The following is an 11,753-nucleotide window of genomic DNA, read 5'->3' as shown; positions in this document are numbered from 1 at the left end:
TGGCACACTTGACTGCTCCACAAGAGGAATAGTTCACTCCCACAGAACACACAAGATATGTAAATAGTTTGCCACTAATGGTTAAAAACCACAGCTTGAAAATCACATGACTTTTTGAAACTGTATTCCAAGACCAGTCAGGCTTCTCTAACAAAGCACAACTGCACAACTTTCCTACAGCACTGGAAAGAAGACTCCACACACATCAACAGATTTAAATAACACCAAATGACAAGCTTGCATATTTATTGCACTACTTCTAAAATTGCCAAAGGAAAGTACATGGGATACAGTAAGTTAAGTGCATCGTTATAATAATTTTGCAAAGCTGGCATAGTGTATATTTTTCAACCTTAGTGGTAAATACTGAATACCTCACTCAACACATCCTGCCTACGCTATTCACTTTGCTATGTACAAAACAGCATTCATATTAAGTAGTCTATGAGGAAAGAAATGCAAGAGGATATATATATATATATTTTTTTTTTTTACAAAAAAAAACACAATGACAAAAAGAGAGCACGCAATTAGTAAGACCAGAACATGCTGGTTCAATAGGTCCCAATATCGAGGGAGAATGGAAGACAAAAAGAAAACTAACGTGGGCTTTCAAGTTGGTTATTATCATATTAGAATATTTAACAATATAAAAAAAGGGAAGCAAAGACAAAACTGCAAATACTGACATAACTTCGATGTTTTAAATCTCTAGCTAGGGTGGCAGGTAGCCTAGTGGTTAAGAGCATTGGGCCAGTAACTGAAAGGTTGCTGGTTTGAATCCCCGAGCCAACTAGGTGAAAAATCTGTCAATGTACCCCTGAGCAAGGCCCATAACCCTAGTTGTCTAAAAAAATGTTTTGCTAAAATTAAAAAGCTTTTGGGTTTTAGTTTGTTTAATAAAAAGGTTCTCAGTCAACAATTGATTTACTAGACAATGAAAAATATATATTTTTAAAACTGAGATCACTTTATGATACATGTGCGCCCTGTTTGGAAAATGGTTTTCCAAAACAAGATTATATGCATCATGTGATTCCAGTCTCACGTTAACATTATATAAATCACACATGACTCACTATAGCATTAAGTCATATCCAGCTGGTGAAGAAAAGTTGAAACCCTGAACCCAAACCCTAACAGGCTGGGCCTTAACACACATTAAAGTGTGTTCATTCATTTTATAATTTAACTATCAAGTTCTCTCAAGTGCCATTTTCTAAAAAAAATTACCTTTACGTTTCAGTGTTTACTTATGCTGAACAACTTGAAACGGATATCTGACATTAACATTCTGTGCCGTCTATATGTGACAATTTCATTACTCACAAGTGTGCAAAATCTCTTAGATCTGTTAAACACAAACACGTTAGGGGAAAAACGCACTCTTAGTTTCAAGATTGTCTGTCAATCAGAACATGAACAGAAAATGTAAACATTTTCTAAAAAGTGACTTGTGCTGGGTACTACCAGATACAATGTATCCCTTTGATTGCACATCTCAGTTTTAAAGGGTAACTAGTGTTAACGATTGCAGTTTTGTGATTGCTCCGATCAACATGGTGTATCCTCAAATCTTCTCACCTAAATCCCCCCCCCCCCTTAGTAAAACATTACCATGAAAAAAGTTGATATTTTCCTTAAATCCAATGAGAAAGCCGCACAGAAAACGACAGGGAAAATACAAAGCCAATCCAGACCAAGTTACAACAACCAGACGTCAAAGAACCAACCCCTTCCTTAATTAGAACATGAAAGTAAAAAATAGAACCCGTCTCAGCTACCTTTCCAAGGAGCAGATTAAAGTCCAAAATAGCACCAATCATCAGTGTCTCAGTTCCGTGGCAGCATCTCACTCACTTACCACAAGGAAACAATGCATTTCTACTATATCTACTTCTATACATCACAGCGTACATGACTGTGTCTACACGTGGTTTTATACTAGCTAGCAACGTAAACATTCGAAACCTAAAATTCTACATAAAAAATAAGAAACATTTAAAAACAAAAAAGAATGAACTACAAAGCATTTAGTAGTCTAAAATGGAAAAAGGGCGGGACTCTTAGCCTCAGTAAATACTTTAGAGCATGTAAATATTTGAGTTTTGAGAATGAGCATAGAGAGATGAATTTAAGAGCTGAAGGGTGTGAATCACCTAAAGAGCTGAAGGGTGTGAATCACCTAAAGAGCTGAAGGGTGTGAATCACCTAAAGAGCTGAAGGGTGTGAATCACCTAAAGAGCTGAAGGATTAGGACTATTAGAGGTTAAATACCAAACCCAATGTTTGAATGGTTATGCTTCGAGGTGGAACCACTCCCCTTCAAGAGTTAAACTCTGAATTGTTCGAAAAAGACTCAGAAAGAATTTCACTGTTAGTCTACACCTGCAGTTCATGAAGCATGTCACAAATAAACATTTGATTAGATCTTTTTTTTTTTAAGTGTGTTTGTACAGGCAATGATATAAGTCTAGGCCTAACTACATACTGTGTTAATTAAGCAGAGATCAATGCTGATGAGTGTGTGAGGTGAACAGAGCAGATAGAACTGAATGAGTGTTAAAACATGCAAAGAGGATCCAGCTGCTGTTTGAACTGTGTTCTGTGGAAGAGTGGATGACATGCTGCTGCCTGTCAGTTACTGTACTCAGCCCAAAAAAGGGCCCACCTGTAGAGTTTGAAAACGCAGACGTTGGGTCTTTGCTAGCCTGGTTCCAGATCTGTTTGTGCCAGCTTGCCGATGTCATGGAAGACAGCACAAACAGATCTAGGAACCAGGCTAGGTCTCAGATGTAGGAGACTCTGCTCAATTCGGCCAGGTATCGGTGTTATTAAATTTCTTTGTGTCTTTTCCTCTCCTTCCCGAAATACAAACATCGTCAAGGCTTAGAGTCCCTTACAGGCTACTGTATATCGAACATGTTAATAAATCACAGATAAGACAGAGAAGGTATGAAACTTCAGAGTCATCATGATCTCATCTATATCCCCCCACATACTACAAAAAAAAAAACAAGTTAGACATGTTTACAAAAAAATATGAAACTAAAATATACATAATTCATTTTTCCATTTGTTCTTTACGGTGAGAGTGTGGTGTTTCTCCCAGGAAGGAAGGGAAGGAATGGTGAGTTGTTTCGTTGCTGCTCCCCTTTTGTCTGACTGGCAGTGACTTGCAGTCTTCTCTAAGAAAGGCAAATGTTATTTCAACGTTTCAGACATGATATATTGACTGTACATGTGGACACTGTGTTGAGACTTGCCAAAAGGCTTTTCAATTACATATTCAAGAAGCATCTGTAAATGCAGCTATACCGTAAGTAGAGATTTGGGGTCGGACAACATAATACTAAGAAACCTTAACCATAATTTAGCCTAGAGCAGGTTTCTCAGCATGTACAGTTAAACTTGGAAGTTTACATACACCTTAGCCAAATACATTTAAACTCAGTTTCACAATTCCTGACATTTAATCCTCATCAAAACTCCATAGAAATCCACAAATGTCTTGTTAACAAACTATAGTTTTGCCACAAGCAATTTTCCCAACAATTTACATACACTTCCGACTTCAACTGTATATCAGCTGCTATTATTAGCTAATGACATCTTTACAGCCCAATAAATACTACAATAGCCCTGCACTGTCCTTCATTAAGGGACTTGGCTGTCTGACATAATTATGACTCAAAAGTTCTTACCTCAGGGGATTCATCATAGCCTGTGTTTACTTCAGTTTGAGGGTTAAGCTGATACCTAAGACCAAGAGAGACAAACATGAAATACAACGGTTTGATGAATGAACAGGAGTTAGTCTGTATTACAGTACAGAAAGTAGGCCAGGCTACCTGTTTAAAGCATAAAGACTGTCCTTTCCACTTCCCTGACTGCAGCTTGGAGCGCATCCAGGCCGCACCAGTCAAACGAGGTCAAATTTACCCCCAGTGTCGGTCCACCGTACTGAGCCTGCCTCGACCCCTACAGGCAGCATTGAGCTAGCATAGACTTACAGGATACAGACAGGATCCTGCTTGAGACACGGCCCTACAGAGTCTGTAGACACAGCTCCAGCACATTGACCTATAACCCCAGCACTGTTCCACTAGCACAACAGTCGGGAAGAAGGGAGGTAGCCTAGCCAGATATTTTAGCAAGCTGAGCAGCCTAGAAGGATCTTAGAGACACACCTCTACAAAGTACAGACAGGAACAGCTCTCTAGCTCGAGTCCTGCTCTACATCACAGTCAGGAGGGAGGGAGGTAGCCTAGCAGGCAGCCTTGCAGGGTCAGTGCTGCATCGGCGCCATGGACTTACATTAGCCAGAGCACTGTTGAATGCTGAGCAGCAGTGACGATACTGTACCGGCTAAAGCTGTGATTGGAATACAACTACCGGTATACTGTTGCTGTGCACTCTGATTGGATAAGGGAAGGCACACTTGTATCATTACAGCATCTAAATTGGTGCTGGTTTAGTGTGATGCGGTTATAGGTTCATTCCACAATTGGTTAGATTAGGAAATGATGTGACCCTTATAAAACTTGGCATGGATTGTTTAAGATGCATGTTGGCAATACTCCTCCCCTTTAGACTTGACACAGATACATTATAACATTGAGAAAATTATGATTAAACATAGCTATATAACCTGCAACATACATCAAAGCAATATCCTATTAGCTTTGTGACAAAATGCAGATTTTAATTATGAAAATCAGTTAGTTGGAATGTGTAATTTAGCAGGGCTGCATCATATCTTACCTTGATTATCTGCCAAATCAGCTTTGCTACTGCATGCATAGTTTGGCAGCTGGGCAAGTGTGGGACTCTAAGAGATTTTTTTTTTTTAAAGAAGAAAAAAAAAGAGAAAAAAAAAGAATGTCATGCATTTTTCGTTTTAAATGAGCTCGGCATGGCCAGTGATTCTTGGGCGTGTTAAGATTTTATTTAAGATTTTTGCGCCATTTCTCTGTTATACTAATCTATAATGAGCTTTTAGCTGATCAGTGGGCAACAGCCAACCCCCCTACCAAGATGGGCCGACCCGGTTTTCTGTTTGGTCGAGGTCACGCAAACTCACATTCAAAGTCAAACGCGGCATCAGCTAACACGGAACCCAAACCAGCTGTGCGCGTTCGCCATCGTGCATAAATGTATTTTGTACCCCTACACCAAACGCGATCACGACACGCAGGTTAAAATATCAAAACAAACTCTGAACCAATAACATTAATTTGGGGACAGGTCGAAAAGCATTAAACATGTATGGCAATTTAGCTAGTTAGCTTGCACTTGCTAGCTAATTTGTCCTATTTAGCTAGCTTGCTGTTGCTAGCTAATTTGTCCTGTGATATAAACATTGAGTTGTTATTTTACCTGAAATGCACAAGGTCCTCTACTCCACCAATTAATCCACACATAAAATGGTCAACTGAATCGTTTCTAGTCATCTCTCCTCCTTCCAGGGTTTTTCATCTTTGAACTTATATGGTGATTGGCATCTAAACTTTCATAGTATTACCACGACGACCTGCAAAACAGTTCATCTTTCAATCACCCACGTGGGTATAACCAATGAGGAGATGGCACGTGGGTACCTGCTTCTATAAACCAATGAGGATGGGAGAGGCAGGACTTGAAGCGCGATTGGTGTCAGAAATAGGAATGACATCTATTTTAGCCCTTGGCAACGCAGATGCTCGTTGGTGCGCGCGAGAAGTGCGGGTGTAATAATTGAATAACATGTATTTCTACATTTATTTTGCAACGCTCGCACACGCGACGCGAGCGGTGTTGTCAGCCTATAAGAGTCCTGCTCTGACTCTCACCAAACAAAGTGAACAGGCTACGTTGTTCAAACTGTTGGGGACAGACAGGATGGTGTATTCATAACAGTTCAACTGTTCTACCTTCTTAGCAAGCAAATAGATCCAAATTGGCTTAAAATATAAAGACTAGCTGGCTACTCACTAGCAGTGGGCTTGTGCTTGAAAGATTGTTTATGAGACTTGTGCTAAATTTTCTATAATGCCTGCTACAAGAAGTTGGTTATTATTAGTGGATGTGCATGGTTCTGGTTACATTTGTAACAAAAAGCGCATTTTCATAGACAGACTTGAAAGCTAAGTCAGTAATTATTGCAAAAAAGCAAGTTAAACAATGTTTTTATAAAATAAATAATTAGTGGGTTTTATGTTTGAAGGCTGATATTTAACCTAGCTGTAATTTTACAAGCCCTGAATCATAATTTGATTATTCCCGACCGTTTGAAATGCAGTGTATTGACCTTTAATTGTGCAACAAAGCTTAGACAGAAAGTTAATCGCCCCCAAAACCATGTAGATAAGACTTTAAGGCCTTATCGCCCAGCCCTTTTTGATGTTGGGGGGGTGCTGGAGATGATGAATATATAGGTGAACATTTTTGCTAATTCCCTTTAATGTCGAGTTACCACTTCTTCAAATGAATTAGCCTATGATATTAGCTAGTGCACATAACATGTATATAATTAATCTCTAATAATATATATATATATTTAAAAAACAGAAATTCTGCAGTCCTATTTTGACAGTGCAATAGCATAAAATCAATGACCATCACTGGATCAGGTTGCACCTGAAAGTAACTTGAATCATGCATTCTTGGACACGTTAGAAGAAACAACTTATCTCCTGAATACCTCATTAGTCTCAATAGCACCATGAATTACTTTCTATGATGATTACTCATGATTTGGTTCTGGTGCAACCAACTGTCATTTAAATGATCAACTGGATGGTTGGAGCCCTGAATGCTGTTTGGCTGACAGCTGTGGTATATCATACCTTATATATTTACTGCTTTAATTACACTGGTAAGCAGTTTTTAATAGCAATAAGGCACCTCGGGGGTTTGTGGCATATGGCCAATATACCACGGCTAAGGGCTGTATCCAGGCACTCCACGCTGCGTTGTGCATAAAAACAGCCCGTAGCCGCGGTATATTGACCATATACCACACCCCCTTGGGCGTTATTGCTTAAATCATTAGCTTGGCTTTTATTACATTATAAGGCTTATGCAGACAGGCAGGGTTTCCGTTAGTTAAATATGGAGCCAGACATTTGACCTGCAGCATTTTAATTCACCGGGCATTTGAGAAATGCATTGGGTGCGTAAACTGATTAAGGTATCCACCCACTGTGCTCTGAATGATAGAAACCACATTTAGATGATGGTTATTCGTATGAGCAGAACATGCAAGTCGAGGACGCAACGATGTGTGGTACTTCTTACCAAATTATGATGCGAACTTTGAAGATTTTTGAATAACTGTCCACATTTACTTTTTCCCCAGCCAACAAGAGTAACGAACAGCAAAATCACTAGCCTATATCAATCTACTTTCCACCATATTAGAAAAGTTTACCTATTATATTGGTCAGCTTATCGCGAAAGAACTAGACTATTCCAAACAGACGTTGGGACAGCTGTGGGAAGATAGATCCCAAATTCATACAACCAGCAGGCCTAGGCAATATACAAAAAAAAAAGCAATGAGTCTGATGCAACAGATCAAAACATTAAGCTTAAAATGTTAAACTCATTTCTTCACATTATATGCGCAGCACTGCACACAAGGCAGTAGGCTACGCGCAAATGTTAACAGGAAAACACCCTTATTAAAAGCGCACCGCACTTGAGAGCGGTTTTATGTTGACAGAGATGAAAATATCTGTTAGACATTTAGAAAATGGAGAGATCTAATATACAAAAACTAGCATGGGTTGCTATATGACTAGGATTGTGCCTTTGGCTACTGGGCAATGAAAGAAAGTTGATATAAAATAATTGCCTCCATCGATATGGTCTGATTTTGGCTAAAAAAAATAAGTAGATGTTTGCTAAATGCATACTGCCTCCAGTTTATTGCAAAGTGGTGTGTGACGTGCTGATGAAGCATGCCTTTTGTTGCCTATGTATTTGCAGATTTTTCGCTAAAGGGCTCTGTACGCATGTGATAAATAAGATACATAATGAATATACTGTATATACACACACACCAATTTAATTCCACTAAATTATGCAAATTAACCCATAGACCGATAAGCATTACCAGTCAAATGTATTTCCATCGACTGGTATTTCCATCAATGAATAGGCTAAAAAGCATTATTTTGCTATGGAATAGTTTCTTCTGGACAATTGGCAGGTGCCAATTTTATTTAGCGGCTTTTCTATTTATTTATTTATTTCATCTGCCAAAAGCCGCCTATTGCCAGCTAACGAAACCCTGAGACAAAGAACAAGAAAAAGCAGTGTGTGATGAGACAACACACCAGGGTTGCAAACAAAATGGCTAGAACAGAGTTACAGCGCTAAGCTGTATCTCTAGTGGTGTGTTTACATTTATTTTAAACATGAGCTGGTTGAAAACGAGGAACATGTCTCGCCAGTTACTGGTACCGAAATGGTTGAGAAACGCGGCACTAGTTGTGTCAGCACTAATGTCTGTGTCTAAGTAGGGTGTGTATGGGGCTTGAGTAGGCAACGTGCACAGTGATGTGGATAAAATGTCAGGGCCGAATTCTTGTACCAGTCTGCTACTCAAGGCACTGCAGACATCATTAAAAAAGTGTGATGCATGCATGCAGTCAATGACAGTCAGTGTACATAAAATAAGCCGCATCTCAATGCACAGTAATGTGCCATGCAGTCAGAGCTTATCAAATGCATTTGTGCAGCAAGCAGACAAAGCATGACTCCATCGGTCTTTGTGTCTAAATATAGATCCATGCAATCCCCGAAATAGCAGCTGCCTAGATACCAAATGAAAATAGCAATGATGCTGCGTAAGCGTACCACATGCCGGATTCTATGGGTTGAAAGCATAATCTAAAACCCTCATATTAAACTCTGGACATCGAAGCCAGTTTCATTGCTTATTTCTCTCAATTTTTTCCCCCACCAGGTGGGCGCAATCCATTATCAGATAGAACAGAAAACTAGCAGGCTCCGAACCTCGTAGGATAAGAGTGGAATACCCCTGGTCTAAAGGATAGAGTTTGCGTCAAGCAAATTGTAGTGGTTTTACTAGCCTCTCAAACACAGGGGTTACTATAGTGTAGCTAATGTTAGCTTGCTAGATTAGCACACCGTCTACGGCTGAAACTGATAGCGGTGGCTCGCGCTGTATGACAGTGCAGCACAAATTCCATGCCAGTTTGGCAACTCGCTAGTTAACCCACATCGTTAGATTCGCTAACTAACATAGAACAGACCATTATAATTCGATGTAGCTACTTACGGACTGAAGCCCCGTTCCACTAGCAAATTCTCGTTCGCTAGCGGGGGCTGGGCTAGCTCGCGCTGCTGAAGTTCCAATTTTACTGCAACAGTGTTGCATTCGCGTAGGTATAAAATGGCATGCAAACTTGCGGGGAGAGAACCCCATACAAGACTGCCTTAACCAGACTGCCACCGTCTTTAACTAGCTACCTAGCTATATTGTATAACAATTAGCTAATTCTGACGGTTGTTGGCCCGGGGCCAGGCCCCCCATTACAGCCAGACTGCTCCGTGCCTCGGCAGTCCGCGGTAACTCAAGGTCCCCCTCTGTCTGGGAGCCAGTTTCTCCAATCAGAGCGAAGGCCAGCGGAGCCAACCTCTAAACATTGAGGGGATTCAATTATTTGGCCCGTGTTACTCCGGTGGGAGGAGTTGAATTGGGTGAAAAGTGATTGCATTCGTTATGGAACTGGGTTTCCTCCCGGGTTTGAGCCATGGTTATACGTGGTCTGTGGTTGTAAGGACATTTGGATGTACTGCCAAACTCTCTAAAACAACATTGCAGGCAGCTTATGGTAGAGAAAGGAACATTCAATTCTCTGGCAACAGCTCTGGTGGACATTCCTGAGGTCAGCATGACAATTGCATGCTCCCTCAAAACTTGAGATATCTGTGGCATTGTCTTGTGTGACAAAACTGCACATTTTAAAGTGGCCTTGTATTTTCCTCAGCACAAGGTGTACCTGTGTAATGATCATGCTGTTTAATCAGCTTCTTGATATGTCACACCTGTTAGGTGGATGGATTATCTTGGCAAAGGAGAAATGCTCACTAACAGGGATGTATGCAAATTTGTGCACAAGAACAATATGCTTTTTATGTGTATGGACATTTTCTGGGATCATTTCATTTTAGCTCATGAAACACGGGACTAACACTTTACATGTTGGGTTTATATTTTTGTTCAGTGTATTTTATGGAAAAGTGATGCATGTTTCTGAACAATACAATGCACCATGCTGCCTTGTTGACAACATGACCGAGTGGCGCAGAAAACTCTTCGATTTGAGAAGGGCACTCCAGAAGTCGCTCCTCCCTCACTGCTTTTGGCCGTCATGTCACAGGCCATAGACCGGTGCACCGCGGTTCAGTTTAATCGAACTCACTCAGTGGGTGCAACTCGATCTAGTTTGCAGCACATATGACACCTGCATGCAATGGGTGGTGGCTGCAGATACCACTGATCTGGTTTCCCTTAAACATCCACTATCAAGGGAAGCTCTACTACTTCTTACATGCAGGATAATGCAGTAGTTTGGGGGTGCAGGGGGAAAAAATGTGCCTGCACTGAAGAGGTCTATATTTGTCTTCTAATACAGGGCTAGTAAAGGCCCATTGCACTACTTTTGTTAATACATTTAAACTAAATGTTTTTGAGTGTTTACCAGCATTTGTAACTTCAGTCTAATAATTATCTGTACAAAAGTTAATCTGGTAATACTTGTGGAATTTAAAAATACTTGCTTGACATGTTTTCCAATTTCTTGAAATACTTTGCAAATGCAACTTACTTCTACGTGAACTTAAATCCTCTATTGATTCCTTTTTAGTTGACCCTGTTATCCAGAGTATTTTACATTAGGGAGTGCAAACATTTGCATAGTACTTACTTTTCTCTCATGTTATTTGATCAAGAAAAATATTACATTTTAAGTGGATGTTTTGTGCCTTTGCCCATAACTTTGCACCTTTTGATGTAAATGTTTGAGGACAGGGTTTTGTACTTTCTGGATTCCATTAGAATGACAATCACAGATAAACAATCAGGGCAACAACTCGTACTATTTCAACTACTGAATCCTGCAAGATACTGTTCTTAAATTATACAACTACCATTCTTGCCAAAGCAGAGATTTTAATATATATATTTTTTTATATATATACGTTCTACAAACGTCTATATTGTTCCGTTAATACTAGTAAAGGCTCACAGTATAACTTTTCCCCCCCCAATTGTTGTATTTTTTTCTCTTCTGATTTTTCAGGGGGTGCTGCAGCACCCTCAACTATGGGATACATTATTCCCATATTCCCTATATTTGGACTTAATTGGCTCCTGGGTGGGTGTAATGCACACAATTTGCCATTTTACAATTGCTTGTTCATAATCAGAGACAGACAGTGATGAGTTTATACTGGCTTAAATCATTGATTGGCAAGTGATGCACAGTAGAAGAGGCTGGTGGGAGGGGCTATAAGAGGACAAACTCATTGTAATGGCTGGATTGGAATCAATGGAATGGTACCAAACACATGGAAACCACACATTTTACTCTGTTCCATTGATTCCATTCCAGCCATAACAATGAGCCTGTCTTCCTATATCTCCTCCCCCCAGCATTTTCTGATGCAGTGTTTTCATATTTTTTTTTTTTATCTAGGCAGGATGGAAACGGTTGGAAACCCCCTGATTAATTCAATAG

At 39.9% G+C, this 11,753-nt stretch overlaps 1 long non-coding RNA gene across 1 annotated transcript; it reads right to left on the bottom strand.

The window, feature by feature from the left end:
• Positions 1–213: 213 nt before the first annotated feature.
• Positions 214–9,584, bottom strand: LOC120026283. Its single transcript, XR_005473071.1, has 4 exons — positions 9,290–9,584; positions 4,765–4,831; positions 3,705–3,759; positions 214–3,188 (listed from the first exon to the last, which is right to left on the bottom strand). It is a non-coding gene; the product is annotated as an uncharacterized LOC120026283 (long non-coding RNA).
• Positions 9,585–11,753: the final 2,169 nt, after the last annotated feature.

The sequence above is a fragment of the Salvelinus namaycush genome, chromosome 31 (assembly GCF_016432855.1).
Source record: "Salvelinus namaycush isolate Seneca chromosome 31, SaNama_1.0, whole genome shotgun sequence".
In the NCBI taxonomy this organism is placed as follows: Eukaryota; Metazoa; Chordata; class Actinopteri; order Salmoniformes; family Salmonidae; genus Salvelinus; species Salvelinus namaycush.
The sequence above is the reverse complement of the archived record's forward strand: the minus strand, read 5'-3'. Positions and strand labels throughout refer to the sequence as shown.